The sequence below is a fragment of the Hibiscus syriacus genome, unplaced genomic scaffold, assembly GCF_006381635.1.
Source record: "Hibiscus syriacus cultivar Baekdansim isolate YM2019G1 unplaced genomic scaffold, ASM638163v2 tig00110895_pilon, whole genome shotgun sequence".
NCBI lineage: Eukaryota > Viridiplantae > Streptophyta > Magnoliopsida > Malvales > Malvaceae > Hibiscus > Hibiscus syriacus.
In genome coordinates, this window is record NW_024062903.1 from 2,467,732 (window position 1) to 2,490,384 (window position 22,653).

The following is a 22,653-nucleotide window of genomic DNA, read 5'->3' on the forward strand; positions in this document are numbered from 1 at the left end:
GTGCATACCAAAAATGCAAGAGTGCGACCAATCAAGAATAAGATGATTGCTTTATTTGAAGAGAGGGGCACACATATCTTAGCTCATAACAAAATGAAAGACATTATGTTAAGAATGGTTGATCACTTCTTAAGTGTCCATGGCAACATGAAGAGAAACCCTCAAACTGTTTGACAACACTACTGGGTAGTGACACCAGAATGAGAACATTCAAGTTAAGATATGTTGGGCACAAAGAGATCCATGCGTACCCACATTGGGGAATGACTGAACCCACATCATGTTGAGATGACAAGATTCAGACCAATAAGACATTGAGAGTGAGTCTTATAACTTGAAATGTTGGGGCATTTTGAAGGCCTGTTTCAGCTAGAAGTATTAATATGGGGCATTTTTGGAAGCCATGTCATCCTATAGAAAGATCATTGAATTGAAGAAATAGTTCCAATGGGATAGAAATTGTATGAATAGTGAAAATGAGTGGAGTTTATTGTATATGATCATTTTGTCCATCATCAGTTGCATTATTCTGGTGATCTCACAAGCATTAATATGGGCGAGCTAAAACATCCTACTTTAATTTCCACTGAGTTTTGGTATCCTTGTAATACCATACAAAAACTCTGAACGCTATGTAAAGAGCTTCTCTGGTTGAAAAATATGGGCAAAAGCCACAGAAAAGATGAATGTGTTGTCAAATGTTTTACAAACCAGTAAATATGGTGTTGAACCAATGTTGCATTACTCAAGATAAAGATTGTCTTCTACAACCCCAAGGTTAAAAATGAGAAATGATGAAGATTTCTTTCCACAGAAGAGGCGATAGACTTTTAGCAGCAAGAGACTAGTGGAACCAACTAAGGTTGAATGATGGGTTGTTATTAAACCTCTCGATATGGTATAGTGTAAAAAACCTTATTTGATATCTGATTAAATGTGATGACATGAAAAAACTGGATAGGTCCTCCTGGTGTTGTGTTTCAAGAGTCAAATCATAATAGACACAGCTCTCCCTTCGATCTTTACGGAGTTTGGTGAAGTCATATACACAGTCTCAAAAAAATAGGTCAACACAATCTTATTTGTGATCACAACAAGAAATTGAGAAAGAAAAAACTTTCTGCAAAATGAAGAAAGAAAATAAAGACGACAAGAAGATAGAAGAATATTATATTGTTCTTAAAAAATGCAAGTTGGAAATTATGAGCTGCTACAGGGACATCTGAGTAGACCCTGGGAAGAAGTGATCAAAGTGGAAGAAGACCAAGCTCACCACTTTGGAGACAAGTGAAGATTGAATCAACATTTATACATTCATAAGAACATAATCTGCATAAAAGAAAATGCATTACACTTAGTTTTATTTGCATTTAAACACATGGTTTTGACAAATCAAGTGAAAAGAGAAGATTCATGATGTCAAAAGCCCGACAAGTTGAAAGGAAAATTCAAACTTTCAACACAAGGAATCATGTTTAAAGAGACATACCCTGAAGAACATAGAGGCCCAATCCACAGAAGAAGCATTATTTTGAAGTGAACACCATCAGATGTAGGAGAAAAAGTAAAGGTTCTCGAGTATAAAGAAGCGGATCAATTGATTAAAAGGAAATGCGCACGATGAGTCATTAACCAATTCAAAGTCCCAGGAAGGGAAAGGTTCAAATGGCAATCGAGTCAAGGAAGATTCTCATATCTAGTTACTGCGAGACAAGCTCCCGCAAGTGAAATGGATTCTCAAAGATTCTCTTAAATTCTAAATTTTTTGAGTATAATATTTTTCAAATCTTCAAGCATACACTAATGAGTGGTAACGTTTGATTTTCAGGTTTGACCTTCAAAGTAATCAATACTGAGCCTTCATGAAAGAATAGTGAAGTAGAAGCGTTGGCAGAAGATTGTTTGAGTTCCATACTCCCTGAAGCAATAGGAAGCAAACCCGTTGGTAGAAGATTGTTCGAGTTCCATACTCCCTAAAGCAATAGGGAGCGAACCCGTTCGCAGAAGATTATTCGAGCTCCATACTCCCTGAAGCAATAAGGAGAAAACCCATTGGAAAAAGATTGTTTGAGTTCCATACTCCCTGAAGCAATAGAGAGTGAACTTGTTCGTAAAAGATTGTTTCAGTTCCATACTCCCTAAAGCAATAGGGAGGAACCCGTTGGAAAAAGATTATTCGAGTTCTATACTCCCTGAAACAAGAGGGAGCGAACCCGTTTACAGAAGATTGTTCGAGTTTCATACTCCCTGAAGTAATAGGGAGCGAATTCGTTGGCAAAAGATTATTCGAGTTCTATACTCCCTGAAGTAAGAAGGAGCGAACCAGTTTGCAGAAGATTGTTCGAGTTCCATACTCCCTGAAGCAATAGGGAGCAAACCCATTTGCAGAAGATTGTCCGAATTCTATACTCCCTGAAAAGAATAGGAAGCAAACCCGTTGGCAGAAGATTATTCGAGTTATATACTCCCTGAAGCAAGAAGGTGTGAACCTATTGGCAGAAGATTTTTTGAGTTCTATACTTCCTGAAGTGATATGGAGTGAACCCTTTTTTAGAAGATTGTTCGAGTTCTATACTCCCTGAAAAGAATAGGGAGCGAACCCATTTTCTGAAGATTATTCAAGTTTTATACTCCCTGAAACAATATGGAGCGAACCCATTTTTAGAAGATTTCTCGAGTTCTATACTCCCTGAAGTAATAGGGAGCGAACCCGTTTTTAGAAGTTTTCTCGAGTTCCATACTCCCTGAAATAAATAAGGAGAAAACCCACTTTCAGAAGATTGTTCGAGTTCTATACTCCCTGAAGCAATAAGGAGTGAACCCTTTTTCAGCAGATTTCTTGAGTTCCATACTCCCTGAAAAGAATAGGGAGCAAAACCATTTGTAGAAGATTGTTCGATTTCTATACTCCCTGAAGCAATAGGGAGTGAACCCGCTGATCGAAGATTGTTGAAAGAAGAGGGAGCAGACATGTTTTTCGAAGATTCCTCAAGTCTCACTTACCCTGGAGAAAGAGTGGAGCAGATCCCTTATCATGTTTTAAAGCATAAAGATGGAACTGGATAAAAACGCATTCTTTTTTATCTTTGCCTTATTCTTGTTAATATAAGAATGGGCAAAGAGGGGCAGCTGTAGACACCTGTTTTGTCTGGGTTATCAATATTATATTAAAATTATTATTATTATTATTATTATATTATTATTATTATTATCATTATTATTATTTATGTTTTTATTATTTTGTAGGCCAAGTACAATTCAAGCCAAACTGGGCCCCGAGATACAAGACCCAAACAAAAAACCCGAAAGTGACCCAGTTGAAGCCCAATTATAGCCCAAACTACAAAGCAATACCCGTCCCAAGTTTGACCCGATTACAAGACCCGGCCTGACCCGTTTAGCAGCTGCCTCCCACGTGTAACCCATGTGAAGGACCACACCCAACAGCAGCTAGTACCTCCCAAGGGAAGCCCATACTTGTCGGCCAGCACGCCCGTGCCCATCACTGCTACCCATGCCCTACCAGCACGCCCATACTTCCACTCACCCATAACCTGCAACACATATGATTCAAGGCAGAGTAGAAAACAATTAAAAGAAATAAGGCAGCAAAAACCAAAGAGAGACCATTTTTCGGATGAGAACGAAAAAGGGGGATTTCATCAACAACACAATCTGGGGGGAATTTCTTAGCTACGAAAGAGAAAGCAATGTAATCAGAGGATTCTTCAATCTCTTATTTTGAAAGCAGTAATGCACAGGGGGTTCTATTCCCTGGAAAATTTCGGAGGAAAGAATACTAAACAAGCAAGTGTAATCCCATCATTAACAGATAAAGCAATAAAAATACATTTCTTGGAGGTATTTTTTGTTTTTCTTTTTGTTTTTGAGTTCTTATGTTGGTGTGTACTATCATTTTTTCGAAACTAAAGAAAACGTTTGGGGTGGAGCTACCTGGGTTGTGCGCAAGTTGATGGAGTCTCGTTAACTCTATTTTATCACCGTTCGGTTTCCTTTATTAAAGGATAGAAGTGAAGTTAGTAAATAAAAACATTTTTGAATTGAAATAGAAGCGGGAGAGATCTATTTACCTTTGTTGTGTTTGGGTCTTCACCGGAGTAGGGAGGTAGTTTAGGTGTCGCAGAAGTTTTGGGTGACCTATGAGAAAGGGGACCACCGTTGAGTGGTGGCCAAAGAAGCTTTGAAAGCTTGCGGGTCTTGATCGAAGATAAGAGTAAGGCTAGAGAGAAATCGGAGGGCTTGTAGGTCGACCCAGAAGTTTGTTTAGGCTTCTCATTCGTGTTAGGTGGGTAAAGGAAGCGAGTGTGGCCACTATGGTGAGATGGTTAGTTCGATGGCTCTGGTTTAGGTAACATTACAATCAGAAAGTGAAGAATTGTGGGGTAGCAGGTAGAAATGATAACTAGGGTTCTAATTTTAGTTTAAGTAGGGTTATAAGCAAAACATAAAACGGCAGTGTTTAGGCTTAGGGAAATTTGCGCCTGGCGGGGGGTAATCATGTGTGTGATCCTCCGATCTTTATAATATTACGTGTTGGTCCTCAGACAGTTTTCTTTTGGGTTTCTGTATGTATCTTTTAGGTTTACACATTTTCTTTTTAGTCCTAGGCTAGGTTGTTTTCGATTCCATGTTTGTTTTTACATTTGAACTGTAATTTTGTGGATTTTGGTTTTAGTCCTGGAGTAAATTATTTTGGTTTTGTCTGAATTTTCGCATTTAACCTGTAATTTTACTTTTTATGTATTTTAGTTAATTAAGCATATCTATATTCCTGTTTTGTAATTTCATTTTCTAACTGCTAAGTTTTTTTATGTTCGTTTTGGCCCCGGGATGTTCATAGTTTTCTTTTAATTGTAATACCTAAATAAAATATGTTATTTAATTCGATCATACGTGTTTATGTAAGCATGTTTGACCATACGTATAGAGTTTGATTTTATTTTTTTTATTTAACATGACACTATTTGTTGTAGTATGTATGATGGCCTCACATGCATAACTCGACCCATAATTACACAATAGGATTAAGGGTAATGCCCTTTTAATTTAAAATTATTTGAATGGCTTCTCTTAACTCACTAGAAAGTTATTTTCGATGATTTTAAATTACAAGTATATCCCATCAGTGACACTTAAAAAATGGTTCGTCACTTTAAAACTTGGGAATGAAACAAAAAAATATTCAGTTATTTAAATTTTTTGAGAAAAGGTCCTTATAACTTATTTAAGATCTAGTATCGATATTTTTAAATAATTGAATATTCTTGATCTTTCTAATAAGGCTTGGTAATTTCAATTTAATCTATTTTGGTGCATGTGAATGTTATAATGGAATTCTAATATTTATTTATTTCGATTTAAGTAAGAGTTAATTACCTCAGGTTATGAGGGATTTATTTCTTCTCAATATGAAATAATTTAATATTATTATATTTCATGGTAAAATTCATATTTTGGTTGTTTTATGGGATCAAAAATAAATTAAATTTGAATTCGTAACTTTTATTGCAAAGACGTTAATTAATCGACTAGGTACCGATTTAGGGAGTTGTGGGGGTGCTAATCCTTCCCCACGTGTAACTGACTCCCGAACTCATTTTCTGGAAATGCAGACCTCTGTTTGTTGTTTTAATTAAAATTAATTTTTATTTAAAATAACAAAAACATTTTTGGGTGCCCAATCACACCCTAATCAAAGATTGGTGGCGGCTGTTCGAACTGTGCTTTTCTGTTATCGTAAAGGAATTTCCAAATTCTCGAAATGAGAAGTTTTCTAAAATTGCATTGTTTTTAATTAAAATTTAATCGTAAAAGGATAATTAAAAATGGCGTGGTTTTCAAAATCTCACCTCCTTTAAGGAAAAAATCGTTTCGACACGGTGTTCACCTTATTGTCAATTGCGTCGGCGTGTGGAGGGGAGAAGAATAACAAGTTTTAGACGTTACCAAATTGAACTTTCCATCGCTTACCGTTGTGAACCGAGCTAGCTAAGTGTCTCAAAACTCATTAAAACGGCCGTAGGCGCCCCCACGCTTCGCCCCTGCTTGTGGAGCTTATCCATCACCATGGTGGCGTTCTAGAAACAGGTCAGTCGAACCATTAACCCGTACCTGATATGTACCCATATATGACATGTTGACCCATATTCTTACCCGTCTTCCTGAACTGACATATTCATGACTAGCACCAACCCAAACCCAACTATCCCAACCGAATCAAGTCTAGCCGAGTTAAGCAGACTGTTGATCGCCACCGTTGACCGTTGATCGTCACTTTTGTTCGTTGATCAACATTGACTTAGATCGTTGATCGAAGTTGACTTTTTTCTAAAAACCTTTCTTTTGATGTTTTTCAATGCCTGGAGTCTTATTTTGCGGTATGTTTCTCCAAATTCTATTCCGAAAGCCTCAAATCGATACCGTTAAACTGAAAATGCTTAGTATTATTAGTATTTATGCATAGTTATTTGGGATTTGTTTATGAAATATATCTGGGATTATATTTTTGTGAAGGCACTCATGATTCACCTAACCGAGGGCCGACAAGGTCTGATGTTTTCTATTAAGTAGATCTGTATAGTTTACGTTCTTCGAGAGATACTCATAGGTTTCTGTAAGTAGTTGAATTATAGTTCATTAATTATCATGTTAGGATTTTAATACAGGTTTTTTTGATTCGTTGGATCTATCACTACCGTCAATGGTGATAGGAAGACATGAGAGTAGACTATCATATCTGATTTCTCAGACCAATACAAGAGTGTTCCTATTGAGTCGATATGCTACTAGGCTTATGGACGTTGAGCTGGATCGGTGCTTGAGATTTGAAAATGAACTCAGATATAAGATCATGAGTTAAATTGCTACCCACCGGGAAAGAAACCTTGATGCTTTGGTTGAGATAGTCAAGACTGTTGACGTGATTGAACGAGTGGGTTCAGAGCATAGGAAAGATCGGGACAGAGACAAAGATAAAAACTAATTCAGAAGACCTTGTGGTTTCTGTGATGTTTTTTTTGTGTCCCAACAAGTGAGGTAGGGGCGAGTCTTCTCAGAGAGATGATATAAGTTCTAGGCCTACAGTGTCAGTCATATTGGCAGTTCTAATTTCTAGTCATGGTGGTTCTTCTAGAGTACTTTCATTGTCCATATGTTAGCATTATGGGAGTTTTCACTTCGATGAGTGCCAGAAGAATATGGGACTTGTTTCAGATGTGGATCTAGAGACCATTTCTTGAGATGTCGTCCAGAGTCAGCTCTTGCTGATCAGGCATCAGTTTAGACTCCTACTGGTCAGGCACCAGTTCAGACTCCTACTCATACTCATAGTACAGTTCATACTCCAACTGGGGGTCGTAGTCAGCTCAGAGCATATGGGTATGCTAGTAGTGGATAGCCGTCAAAGAGTAGGGGTATAACTTGGATTGAGGCCAAACAACCTGGTTTAGTTTATGTTGCTAGACATCGACAGGATCGTGATGAGCCTGATGTGATTGCAGGTACTATTATTATTCATTCAGTTCCATACTTTGCTTTATTTGATCATGGATCTACCCATTCCTATGTATCACATTTTGTATGTAGGGGTCTTGATATCCCAATTGAGAATACCGAGAGTCATGTTACAATTCAGAGTCCCATAGGTTAGTCCATTGACTTAGACCAAATTTTTTAGAGGGTGTCCTATAGATCATGGGTTCCTAACGAATACTGTGTCTACTTTGGTAGCTGAAAGAATGACCAGAAAGGGTTCTGAGGTATTCATCGCTTATATTCTGGATACTAGGGGCTCTCGATCTGACATAGAGAAAATATAAACCCTTAAAGAATTTTCTAATGTATTTCCTGAGGAGTTGCCTAGATTACCACCAGATAGAGAAGTTTAGTTTGATATTGAAGTCTATTTCGGTTTGATTCAAGTTTTGATGGATCCTTACCATATGACCCCTAAGGAGCTTAAGGAATTGAAGGTCTAACTCTAGAATTTGTTGGATAGGGGATTCATTTGACCTAGTGTTTCACTATAGGGGGTCCAGTTCTCTTTTTCAAAAAAAAGATGGGACATAGAGACTCTATATTGATTACAGAAAGTTGAACAAGCTTACAGTTAAAAATAAATATTCCTAGCCCAAGATTGATGATCTGTTTGACCAGTTCCAATGGGCTACTATCTTTTCAAATGAAAAAATCTGATGTCCCCAAGACTATTTTTCATACTCGATATGGGCATTACGAGTTTCTAGTGATGCCATTCGGGTTACCAATGCCCCTGGTGCTTTTATGGATTTGATGAATTTGGTATTTCGGCCTTATCTATACCAGTTTTTGGTTGTGTTCATAGAAGACATATTGATATATTCCCATAGTGAAGTAGAGCACGATGAGCATTTGAGGATCATTTTATAGACTTTGAGGGAGCATAAGTTATTTGCCAAGTTGAGCAAGTGTGATTTTTTGCTTATCGAGGTGGCTTCTCTAGGGCATATTGTATCTTATGAGGGTATTTAAGTAGACCCAAGTAAAGTTGAGGCTATTTTGAACTGGAAGCAACCTAAGAGTATCTCGAAGATCTATAACTTTTCGGGATTAGTTGGCTATTATATTCATTTCATCGAGGGGTTATCCATCCTTATAGCTCTTCTAACGAAACTATTGAGAAATAACGTTCCATTTGTCTGGTCTGAAACTTAGTAGTCTAGTTTTGAGAAACTAAAGACTGCTCTAACTGAAGCTCTAGTATTGATTCAACCTGAGTTTGGGAAGGATTTTTAGTTTACAACAACGCTTTTCACTCTGGAATAGAATGTGTTTTGATACAGATAATGAATGGAATGAAATGGAATGTGTTCCTTCAGTTAAAGTCACATAAGTGCAACTATCCCACCCATGACGTGGAGTTAGCTATAGTAGTCTTTTCACTGAAGATTTAGAAAAACTATCTCTATTGAGAGAAGTGTTATATCTATACCGGCCATAAGAGTTTGAAGTATCTATTTACTCAGAGGGAGTTGAATCTGAGCAGTGTCACTAATTGGAGCTTCTGAATGATTATAATTGTATATAGAGTATCATCCAGGTAAGGCAAACATGGTAGTAGATACCTTGAGTCGTAAGTCAAAATCTAATATAAGAGCCTTGTTTGCCAGGTTAAGTTTGTATGATGATGGCAGTCTGTTAGTAAAGTTACAGGTAAAATCGACTTTAACTGAGGAGATTAAGACTAAGAAGCTCCTATATAGCTCTTTGTTTTCCATCATCGAGCAAGTTGAGCATGGATCAAGCTCAGATTATACCTTTGATCAGAATAGTTTCCAATATTTTCATGGTTGTTATGGTGTCCCTAAGGATATTGAGTTGAGGTAGACTAGTCTTCAGGAGACCATAGTAGTCCTTACGCCATGCATCTCGATGGAAATAAGATGTACAAGAATCTTAAGGAGAGTTACTATTAAGTTGGTATAAAAAAGGATATTTCTGATTATGTGGAGAGGTGTCTGACTTGTTAGTAGGCCAATGAAGAGCATTAACATATGTTTGCCCCGTTAAGATTCCAAAGTGGAAATGGGAGTGGATTACGATGGACTTTGTGACTGGGTTGCCTCTGACTCTTTCTAAAAATGATTTTTTCTAGGTGATTACTGATAGACCCACCAAATCATCTCACATTATTCATGTTCGAGTTAATTATTCTGTTCACAAGCTAGCTAGATTATATATATATGAAAATGTCAGACTTTATGGTGTTCTGCTGTCTATTATTTTTTATCGAGTCCCAATATTCACTTCTATATTTTGGAAGGCTCTACATGAGGCTCTGGGTACTCAACTAAACTTCAGTACATCTTTTCATATGAAAACTTATGGTCAATACGAGAGAGTGGTATAAGTTCTGGATGATATACTACAGGGTTGTGTGACTGACTTATGTGGTAGTTGGGAGGCCTTCTTGCCATTAGTTGAGTTCGCCTACAACATCATCTACCAGCCTAACATCTGCATGGCATCGTATGAGGCTCTGCATGGACGTAAATATCGTACTCTTATTTGTTGGACTGAGTTACATGATATGATAACGTTGGGTCCAAAGTTAGTCTGGAGATAGATAATATTGTCAGATTGATCTGTGACCACCTGAGAGAGACCTTTGATAGACATAAATCTTATCTTGATTAGAGGAGGAAGAATATCGAGTTTGATATTAGGGATCATGTTTTTCTGAAGATATCTCTTTGGAAGAAGGTGTTAAGATTTGGATGGAAGTGTAAGATGAGTCCAAGATTCATTAGGTCGTACCATATTTTGAAGAGAGCCATATATGTTGCTTATAAGCTTGATTTGCCTCCTAAACTTAGTCGTATCCATGATGTTTTTCATGTTTCTATGCTGAGGTGATATCATCCAGATTCGGATCACATCATTCAAGTTGATGATGTAGATTTGAGACAAGACTTGTCTTATGAGGAGGAAACTGTTCAGATTTTAGACCGCGATGAGAAAGTTCTTCGACACAGGCAGATTCCAATGGTTAAAATTTAATGAAGCAACCACGGTTCTGAAGAAACTACTTGGGAGACATTGGAGTTAATGGAGGCTCAGTTTTCGTATCTGTTCAGATTAGGTAAATTTTAAGGACGAAATTTCCTTGAGGGGGAAAGTTGTCACACCCTAAATTAGGGCTAAATTTTTTCTTAATTTTATTCTAAGGACTAAATTGAAATTTTGGCTAAATTTGAGAATTAAAATAAATTTGGATCCTTAAATAGAAAGCATCAAAAGTTGGAGGACCAATGGCATGATTTTGCCATGTCTTGTTATGTTATGTTTTTAAACCCCTTAAACCTAAAAATTTCCATTTCAGGAAACCCAAATTCTCTCTCTATTACCTTTCTCTTTGTGGAAACTTTGAGGCAAGAAAGTTTAAACTATGTTTCATCATCGATCGTAGCTCCATTGTTTACACCACCCTCACCATCGTGTTCCTTGTGTCTTCCTGAGTTCACTGTTATCTGCTTGTCACCAACGTCATTAACGTGTGAAGGGGTAAGGTAAATCAAGTTTCAAACCTAGCGTAATCAATCTCTCTGCCATTCCCTATTGTGAACAGAGCTTGGTAAGTGCCTTAAAAAGCTTCAAAATAATTATAGCATTTTTCATATTTTTTTGACCAATATAGTCATTGCACGTGGCCCCACGTGTCATCATTGTGTATGGGGCTTGTCTACCGCCCTAATGGGCTTCAAGAAGTGCGTTAACCTAACCCACTAACATGTGTTTGACCCGATCCATCTGGTCGTTTAGCCCAATCTTGACCAACCCAACTGAACCAGTCTAATCAAACTGTCTCAATCGAACTAGATCGAGTCGAGCCGTGTCAAGTCGTGTCATACTACATCAAGCCATTGACCGTTGACCATTGATCAGAGTTAACTTTGACTATTGACTGTGATCGTTGATCGATATTAAATTTTATCGAAAATCTCCCTCTTGATGTTTTTTAACACCTTGAGTTTGATTTTATGGTCTATCTTGCCAAATTCATATCTGAATACCCCGAATTGAGTATGTTAAACCAAATATGCTTAGTATTTTTAGCATTTTTGCATAGTTATTTGGAATTTGATTATAGAATTAATCTAGGATTATATTTTCATGAAGGTACTTGTGATTCCCCTAATCGAGGTTCTACTAGATCCAGTGCTTCCCGTTTGGCAGATTAGTACGGTTTGCGTTCTTCAAGAGATGCTCGTAGGTTTCAGTAAATAGTTGATTTATAGGTTATTAATTATTATGTTAGGATTTTTATACAGTTTTTCCAACTCGTAGGATTTAGCGCTATCGTCGACCGTGATAGGAAGACTTGAGAGTAGGCTATTGTCTCAGACTTCTCAGATATGTAGAGTTGTGTTCTTATTACTGTTACAGTGTTGTTTAAAACTATATGTTTTGAATTATTTCATATTTATGATTTTATTAAATATTCTAACTGCATTATATCTAATTTACTGCATACTTCTGACATGATCTCTGGTTATCGTGTTTTTGTATCTGATTTTGGAATATGGCATGTTTTAACGTTTTAGTAAATTAAAATACTGTTTTCACTCAAATGCATGCATATCTACTATCATTGGGGTTATGATTGGAAAACGTATCTCAGGCTTAGTCTATGACCTTTAAGACCTTACCGCAGGCTCATTTGTTTTGTGCATAGGGTAAGTCCTTACCGCATAACCTTATGCTATCAATATAAGGTTCTTATTGAGTGTATAGGTGGGTGTATGGTTCTGGGGAACCTACACATTCTGGCGTTTAGATGGGGGTACTGTTCATGTTTTAAAATAATGTTTTATAAAAAGATTTTACTAAAGTATTTATTTGTATGTTTTTATACATTGTAAAGAGAGCACTAGGCTTCATAGCTCACTCTTTAATTTTTAACCTAGCATATAGTATCCGATAGTAGGCCAACAGACATCAAGAGGATCGACTGTTCTCCATTTTATATCATTGTATATTTCTATATTTTATTTCGTTATATTTTGATGATATGTGTTTTTACTACTGTACATATGTATCTGTATTACTGATGCTTTTTCCTGATAATGTTTTCATACGGATTTTTTATGTTGATATATGTATATGTTTACCATATGAACCCTGCCTTTATATATCTATGTATTTTACCATTTTATATATTTTTATTTACTGAAATAGACTCCAAGTGCAATTTGAATATGAAAATGATCTCTGAATACGATATGTGACCACCTAGATTTGGTCATATGCCTAGACTGGGTCTAGGGGTTACAAACCTTTCTTACTATAGATATTGAGTAAATTAAGTTATTTGGAATCAATCGAATTTTAAATCTCAATAGTTATCATTTCTAAAGGCTCTGAGATTTAGCTATAAAACTTAGTGTTTAAAAAGACTGAAATATATGTTCTAGAACTCTAGAGAATTTTATGAATTTATTTATTTGCTTGTGATTCTTAAGTTTAAAATAAAAGTTTATCACATGTTTTACCTTTTCATTTTCATACAAGGTATAATCATAAGTTAGATAGACTTTTGATATCTTTTTAGATGTTGGAAGATTTCAAGGTTATTTATTAAAAGACTCTATCTTCATTTTAATAAAATATTTTACAAGAAACATGAGATTTTAGGGCTTTGTAGAATTCCTTTAAATTCTCTTAGACGTTAGAGAGCTTAGAGGATCTTAAAGAGTTGTGGATTCTCATTTTGAGTATAATTCATGAAAATCAGGATGTTTTTCTAAAGTTTGACGAAATTTTTAATATTTTTATAAACGTTGGAAAATATTTGAAATTTCTCATAATAGATTTCAAATCAAAATTTTTAACATAAATGTATACGTGAATTTTCTAGGTTCTCGACTATTGTGTTATTTTTTAAGTGGTTCGCAATTGGTGCAAGTGTACACGTCGCAAGTTATAGTAAGAAAAGATATCGTCTCTACATGGATTGGTGTAACTCTGTGTTCTAACTTATTGCACTATAAAGAGGAATAAATTGGTATTAGTAGGAGTTTCAATAATAAGTAAAATAAATAAGCAAGTAAATAAAAGTATATTGTAATCGAATAAGAGAGCATGTCGGGTTATCAGGAAGTGCGGTGTGATGAATGTTTGGATAGTCTGGGTAAATTATTGTCGAGGCAACTCGATTTCCATGACAACTGAAAATTATACCATTTTCGTAGTAATTGTTCCTTCAAAGCTCGACGACACCTTCTTCAATTTCTTCTTATTATCCCTAACCAGAAGAACTGGTCAATTGGGTATGCCTTGGAAGAACTATAATCAAAGAACCTAAACAAATCCAAGCTTTCCTCAACGTTTGGAGAAACTACAATCAACAAACCTAAACAAATCCAATCGTTTTCACAACCATAAAAACCAATAACCCAAGCCAATTTAGTTTAGTTCATGGTTGGGTACAAAAGAAATATAAAATAAAAATTCCTTAACATGAATGAAGAAAAAACAATGAAGAAGATGTGTGCTAAGCTTTTCTCTCAAGTCGACCACCACTTTTGAAGATTGTGATTTCTTTCTTATTTATAGGATATGATTAGGTTAAATTGGTTGTTGATGAGGATGAGTTTTAATTGGAATAAAAGAGGAATTAATTCCCTTTTATCTTTATCCTCAAACTTCCTTGCAATTTAGACTTCTTCTCCTCTTTCTACGTGGAAATCAAACTTTTAGGATTTATCCCTTGTTTTTTCATGCTTATCTTGAGTGAAATAAATTTATCCAGTCGTCATTATCCTGCATAAAATAACACACACCAACTTCTTTTCCATAAAAATCGATAAAAAGATAAAATCGACTCAGCAATGAAGGAAACTTATGGAGTTATGCACGAATAACTAATAATGCAAATAAAAAGAGCCTAAATCTAATAATAATTATGGGAAAAGAGCTAGAAAATATAGTACTTTTATACACTTAACACACCCCCAAACTCGAACTATTATTTGTCCCCAAGTGATGTAAAACTAACAATTACTTGCGAAGACCTCGACCATCAAAAACATTCTTCGTTCTTGAATTCAATCCTCAGAACAGTGGCACAAAGTATGATGATCTTTTGATTTTTTGGATAACACATAAATTACTTGAAATCAAACTATGATACTCGTGATTATTTGTGTGTGTAGTTTTACACAACTAATAAGATTTCATGTGAACAATAGGTTTTATCAAATTAATTATCGGGGTTTTTATTATTATTATTACTACTACTACTACTAGAGCCAATTTCAGGCACCTCTAGCAAAGCAAGCGAATTTAGTCGATTAGGACCAGTTTTGGACACCTCTAACAGTTCTTAAATGTGTAAAAATTAGAGCCAGTTTTGGGAACCTCTAGTAAGAAATTATTTTCTTAATTTTCTTTTCAATTTACCCGATTTTTAAGCAACCTAAGTTTACCAAGTATCCCTTAATTAACAAGTCACAACCATTTCAAATTATATTTAGCATCGTAGTAAAATTCTAAGTATTATCAATACAAAACCTAAAATTAAAGGTTCTATCAATTAAGTGCAGTGAAAAAGTTCATCATTGGATATTAACAAGTCTAAATAGTTTAATCTAGTAAAATTCATTGCAAGTATATGCAGCTATGTACAATTATATTGGATGACTAAATGAATACAACTAATTATAAAAATCCCTCAAACTCGATAGGAACGTTGTCCTCAATGCAATGAAAAGTAAACGTGTTAGTCAGAAAGGTCATTACCTTGACTGATAAGTGTCCTTCGAGCCGTTTGTTTGATTTCGCTTGCTTACTCGTGCTGGTTGGGAGTGTATTGTTGGTTGTTCGCTCGAAATCCTTATGTCCTCAACCTCATCACTCATGTGAGTCATGATTTTAAATTTTATGACCAGGGGTTCTTATGCGGTTGTAAAATGAAAAGAAAACAAGAAAAACTTAAAGTTCAAAGAAGTTGAAAGAGTAAATGCTCCAAACAATAGTGGATGGGAAGGTAATGGAGTAAAGGTGAAGTGAAACTAAATAGGGCAATCCTTCAAAATTAGCCTATTAGTCTCGTCAGAGGATAGACTCATCTTTTAATCCAATTTTTCCTCTTCTTGAACTCATATCCTAAAATTCAAACAAAACAAAAGATAAATATTAAATAAAGGGAAAAACTAGATAAATAAAAATGAAATTGAAACAAAAAAAAATAAAAATCCAAATATAGAAAAATAAAAGAAAAAATTAAAAATATATAAAAATATATAAAAATATCTAATGAGAGCATATACATGCTTTTTTGAAGGTAACCACTTCCTTGTCATGGCCAACATGGGTTCTGGTGTAGTGCTTTAATCGTTTTTCGTTAACTTTAAACTCATGTATGTCGATTGTGGACTTGATCATTACGTCACCATGGAAGAAATGTTTCACTACCTCGAATGGTCTGGATCATCTTGATTTCAGTTTTTCTAAAAAAAAATTAACCGGTGAATGAAGAGAAGCACTAATTGCCCTAATAATGGTTTTAATTCTAAACTGGGAGGTTGATTAATAGAGGATTTTCCGAGTTTACCTTCCTTTCCTGATTAATCCAATGGTTCAAAATATTTACCCGGTTGACTTACTATCCATTTTGCTTTATCTTGTTCTCTATCGTTTGGTTCTTCAATTTCCTCCAGTTATATAATAGAATTGTCCTGGCAATTCTCCTTTACTTCAAAATTGAATTTGGTGTTTACATGAACAACTTGGCATTCTTCTAGATCATTAGCATGCTTCAAGGTTTGAAAAACATTCCGTTTGACTTGTTGGTCATTCACTCTAATAGTGAGTTCTCCCTGTTCAACATCAATTAAGGTTCTTCTCATTTCTAGGAATGGTCTTCCAAGGATAATAGTTGCAAACTCATCTTTTACACAATCTAAAACAATGAATTCTATGGGAAAAATAAATTTATCAACTCTTACCAGTATATCTTCAATTTTCCCTCTAGTTGCACATAGGACATGTCTGTAAGTTGTAGTATAATTGTCATAGGCCTCTCCTTTCTGATACCCAATCTTTGGGGGGGAATTTAGGCATAAGGTTTATGCTCACTCCAAGATCGCATAACACCTTCCCGAAGTAGTGATTACCAATTGCACATGGTATTGTGAAACTAATAGGCTCTTTTAGTTTGGGTGGCATTCGATTGTGCAATATAGCCATGCATCCCTCCATCACAACAACTATTTCAAACTCACTTAGCCTTGTTCTTTTAGAGACAATGTCCTTAAGAAACTTAGCATAATTTGGCATTTGCTCGATTGCTTCAACCAATGGCAAATTAATATGGACTTACTTTAAGATGTCTAAGAATTTCTTGAATTGGTATTCTTGTTTTAGTCTTTTCAGCCTCTGAGGAAATGGTGGTAGAATTTTGATCTCCTTATCATTCCCATTTATTTGGAATTTGATCATCGAATTTACTACGATATCTGGAATTGTTGAGGTATGTGGACTTGCCTTCGCAACCACTAATTCATCAATATCGATTGGGGCATTGTTGTTGGATGCATCTTTCTTGACAATTGTTCTGTTTGTTGAGTTCTTCGCATTAGGTGTAAAATGGTTTCAATTAGCCTTCCTCCACTTCGAATGGTGATTACCTTACACTGCTCGTGGTCTATTCCCTTTGCAACCTCAGTATCTCTAAGTAAACTACCTATTGGTCTTATGTTCAAAATATGGGCAAATTGTTCGACATGTGTCTCCAAGGAACGCTGCCTCTTGGTTCTACAATGTCATCTCAGTCCTGTTAATAAAAGTGTCAGTTCTTTTCATGAAGTTACTATTCTCTACCATTTAAGATTCAGTTTTTAACATTAAAAAATGAGAGAAATTTTCAAAGAACTAGATGGTGTTGATTGTTGTTGTTGCGGCGGCATCTGTTGCTGCGGAAACTGTTGCCTTGGCATGTTCTGTTGGAATCTGGATATAAATAAAATTTGATTGTTTTGATTTAGAGCGTTGTTCATGTTGCTCCATGAAAAATTCAGGTGCTTCCTCCAGGCTGAAGTATATGTGTTTGACATTGCATTGTTGTTCTGGTTGTAGTTTCCCACATAAAATTTAGGTTCTGTGTTCTGTGGACACTCAGAAAAATCATGGTTACCATTACATAAATCACAATATGAATTTACTACCTTGATCTTTTGTGTACTGCTAGGTCGCTGCATATTCTTAACCAAGTTAATTAATGCAACCAGCTGCGCGAAAATAGTATATGGTGAATCAAGCTCATTTATTGTAACATTACATTTGATTCCTCCTCTTCTAGTTATTGGGAACTAATAATCATTCTTGGCAAGACGGTTTAGGATCTCCATCGCTTCCTCAAATGATTTGTCTAGGAGTATGCTATTTGCCGAAGCGTCTATCATCATCCTAGTCTGTGTATTTATTGAGTTGTAGAATATCACCACTTGTCCATACGAGGAATCCGTACATGGGACATCTTCGTAAAAGCTCTATGTATCACTCCCAAGCTTCGTACATGGATTCATCATTTGCCTGTTGGAAATAAGTAATATAATTACGTAATTTATCAATTATAGTTATAGAACCAAATCTAGCAAGGAAATCACAGCATAAATTCATCCAAGACTTAAGAGATCCGAATGGGATACTATTCAAGCACAATTTTGCCCTATCCCTTAGTGAATGGGGGAATAATTTCAGTCTTAAGACATCCTCATGGACTCCTTGTTGCTTGAATGAATTGAAAATTTCCAGGAATGATTTGAGATGTTGTATGGTATCTTCTATTGTTGATCCACCAAATTGACAAATTATGTTGATCATATTAAACATTATTGACTTTAATTTGAAATAGGTAACTTTTATTTCAGGTGTGATAACTCTTGGATTGAGATCTTTGATATGTTCCTCTAAGTAGTCTCGAATGAGTTTGTTTCTTACTTGAGCATGTCTCTCAACTAAAGCTCCTCCTCTAGCTTCGAAAGAGTCTGTGTATTTATTGAGTTGTAGAACATCGTCACTTGTCCATACGAGGAATTCGTGCATGGGACATCTTCGTAAAAGCTCCATGTATCACTTTTAAGCTTCGTACATGGATTCATCATTTGCCTGTCAGAAAGAAGTAATATCATTATGTAATTTATCAGTCATAGTTGTAGAACCAAATCTAGCAAGGAAATCACGACATAAATTCATCCAAGACTTAAGAGATTCGAATGGGATACTATTCAACCATAATTTCGCCCTATCCCTCAGTAAATGGAGGAATAATTTCAGTCTTAGGACATCCTGATGGACTCCATGTTGCTTGAATGAATTGAAAATTTCCAGGAATGATTTGAGATGTTGTCTGACATCTTCTATTGTTGATCTGCCAAATTGACCAATTGTGTTGATCATATTGAACATTACTGACTTTAATTCGAAATATGCATCTTCTATTTTAGGTGTGGCAACTCTTGAATTGAGACTGCTGATATCTTCCTCTAAGTAGTCTCGAATTAGTTTGTTTCTTACTTGAGCATGTCGCTCAACTAAAGCTCCTCATCTTGCTTCGATTATCTGGTCGCCAAAAACATTTGGATTGTTTATCGGATCAACTTTCATTACTTCTCGTTGCTCGCGTCTTCTTCTACGAAAAAGTCGCTCTATTTCGGGTTCAAATGGGTATTCTGGTGATGTTGGTATTGTCCTGTTCATACAAAGATGCAAAACCAAAAAAAAATGTAAGCATGTTGAATCACTTAACAATTGATGCAAGAGATAAAAATCAAAGTTGCTATTGTCAATCCCCGACAACCGACTTGTTACATGATTTAAGTACCTCACAATTGGTTCAAGTGTACACATCGCAAGTTATAATATAGAAAATATATCATTTTCACAAGGATTGCTGTAACTATGTGTTCTAACTTCTTGCACTGTAAAAAACAATAAATTGGTAATAGTAGCGTTACACCCATAACCCGTATAATTATACCTATACAGATTATAGATGTTATCTGAATTTCTAAAAACAATTTCTTAATTTTAGCGCGATTTAAAATTTATTTTCTTAAAATGTTAAATGATATTATAAAAATATCATAACATATAAATCATGTTTTGTTGTAACCAATTTAATTCGAAAGTTTTTTTTATGAATAGTGAACAGTATCCGTGAACAGTGAACAGTGGGGGAATCGATTCCCTGTAGCAGGGGAATCGATACCCCTTTAACAATCTGGAAATTTGATTTAAAATGTGGTTACTGTTCATGCTACAGTAAGTGCTACAGCATTTTCCGAAAATTACATATAAAACTCATAAAAATTAACCTTTCATCACTATAAAAATTCCCAAAAATTTACTCAACAATTAAATTAAACATTTCCAAATTACATGCCACTATATAAAATCAAATTTCACAATAGGATGTCTTACTGATATTGAAATATACCTCTCGATGCTTGATGTCATTCTGGACTCTTTATTCTTATTCTTTGCCTTTTTACCTACGCGTGAAAATCATCACACGCTAAGTATAAACTTAGTGAGGCAATTAAAACAATATATAGTGCAATACAATTCATGCATGAATATAGATTTCAAATCCAATGCCATAAAACCATGCTATTAGCATATTCATAATTTTACCATAATTGATGTACTATATCAATATCATCACTCGTAAGCTTATTTGCAAAACTTACCATTTATTAACCAATAAGCCATAAACCATATACAATAGCCCAATATACAACCCTGAGGACCCTGGGTACGCAAGTCAAATATAAGCACCGTAGTGCTATCCCGAATATGACACATAAGGTCGTGCCCACCATCTGTACTAGGTATCCTTAAGTACAGTCCCGAATATGACACATAAGGTCGTTCCCACCATATACACTAGGTATTCTTTAGTGTATTCCCGAATATGCAGCCTGCTGCTGGACTCTATGGCATGCCAACTATACCATGTCCCTCAATGACTTACTTGGGCGTACAGTCTATTTTATTTAATCCATCCATGGCAAAGTATATTATCAATATTTAACAATGGGGCAGTTCATACCCGAAATAACATTCATGGTAAAAATCATATGCAAAAATCAGTGATCAATGCATTTTAATTTCATCCTCTGACATATCAATGTCAAATTATAAAAAAAATGATATAAAATCATACCGATATAAACAAGGTCGACTTATCGCAAGTCTTCCTTATGATGTATAAAACATCCATGTATAATTTCATTCATGTATTGCACTCACCTTGACACTTTATATCTTTCAAAATATTTGTGCCTCACTATTTTCCACAATATACCCTTTTTATACTTGACTTGCTTCAATTGCAAATTAACCATGATCTGTATAAATCACAAATTTATAATAATACATATGTTAGTATTGTACTAACATAACCATATCCCAAAATAATTCCATAGCATACTTCAAACTCATTTCCACCAAATAATTCAGTACTTATTAATTCCTTTAACATTGGAACCCACTTTTCCAATTTACTCAAAATGGTCCTTCACCATTTTATCACTTAGATTATTAATACCAAAAATTCCAGTATTGAAATTATTTCACATCTAACACTCATTTTCAATTCCCGAACAACAATTTCCAGCATAGTACATCAATTATACAACTCTTACACAACAACCCATTAATTTTCCAGAATTCAGACAACTCGCACTACCCTTAAAGAATCATTATTCTGTATTGATATAGACACTGGAATTCAATTCTGTTTCTTCCGTTAAAAACTAAACTCGAATACGAATCTATCCATATAAAGAACTCCTTCTAATTCATTCTGTACAATTTACGGTGAATTTTCAAAGTTCACCAACAGAATCTGTTTTGTGCAGAATTCTGTTGTCCGATTTTTCTGACCTTTCCTCAGTTAAAAATTCATATATATTTGTATACAACTTGAAATTGATCTCCATTTGTTTTAAACAAAACTATATCCATATATGAACACAATATATAAAAATAACCTCCAAATTATGTTTATGTATTTTCTGGTGAATTTTCGAACCTACTGCCAGAATCAAAATTCAAACTGTTTTCTTTAACTTCATTCTTAGGTTCTTCATCAATTCTTACAACCAATTCTTTAAAATCACTTAACTCTTCAAAACCCATAAAACACAAGAATCAAAATCCCCTTCATCAACTCAAGATAAATTTGAACATGAAACCCTAGTAATATTCATGTCAAAATGTAGAGAATTGAAAATAGAATATTTTTCCTAAACACACTTAGTCAAATTCTCAAGAAATAGCTTCAAAATTGAAACTAAAAATGCTTACCTTTCTTCCTTGAATGTGCCGGCCCTTGGAGGAAGAAGATGAGCTGAAATTGCTCATCCATGATTGACAATTTATGATATATTAATCCAACACATGCTAAATAATATATCATAATGGAATTATTTAATCCATTCAATAAGAATTTCCATTTTTGCCCTTAATGAATCTCCATAATCACCATAAAACCAAGCCATCTGATATTACAAAGTCAAATATAAACTAATTTGACTTTGACCTACGAAAATGCCATGAAATTTTCAAAACTTGCGTTTTAGTCACTAAATTCCACTGTTTCGGTTAAATCTGAAAAATTGCACATTTCCAAACCAACTTTCTCTAATCTAAAATATTACAATAATATTTCCAACCATTTTATAACATCCTTCAAAATTTTTTAACATTCCAATTCGATTCGAATTTCTGATTCCTTATCGGCTTTAACCCTTTCTAATTTTTCTTTACTAAAATTCCAAATCTATAAATGTGATTTCTATAAAACCCCACTCTCAAGATTAAACCATCTAGTTATGGAATAAAATTCTTTTTAGGAAATTATCACTTAATTCCCTAAACATTTTTTTCCAAATTTTTACTTTGACCATCAAACTTTCAAAATTTACATTTTGGTCATTGTCTAAATTTTTGGGGTATTACAAGTAGGAGTTTGAATATTAAGTAAAATACATGAGCAAGTAAATAAAAGTAGATTGTGATCGAACAAGAAAGCAAGCCGAGTTATCAGGAAGTGTTGTGTGATGATTGTTTGGATAGTATAGGTAAATT

General features: G+C 34.9%; 1 pseudogene; it reads left to right on the forward strand.

The window, feature by feature from the left end:
* Positions 1–9,108: 9,108 nt before the first annotated feature.
* LOC120145949 overlaps positions 9,109–22,653 on the forward strand; it is a 31,813-nt pseudogene continuing 18,268 nt past the window's right edge.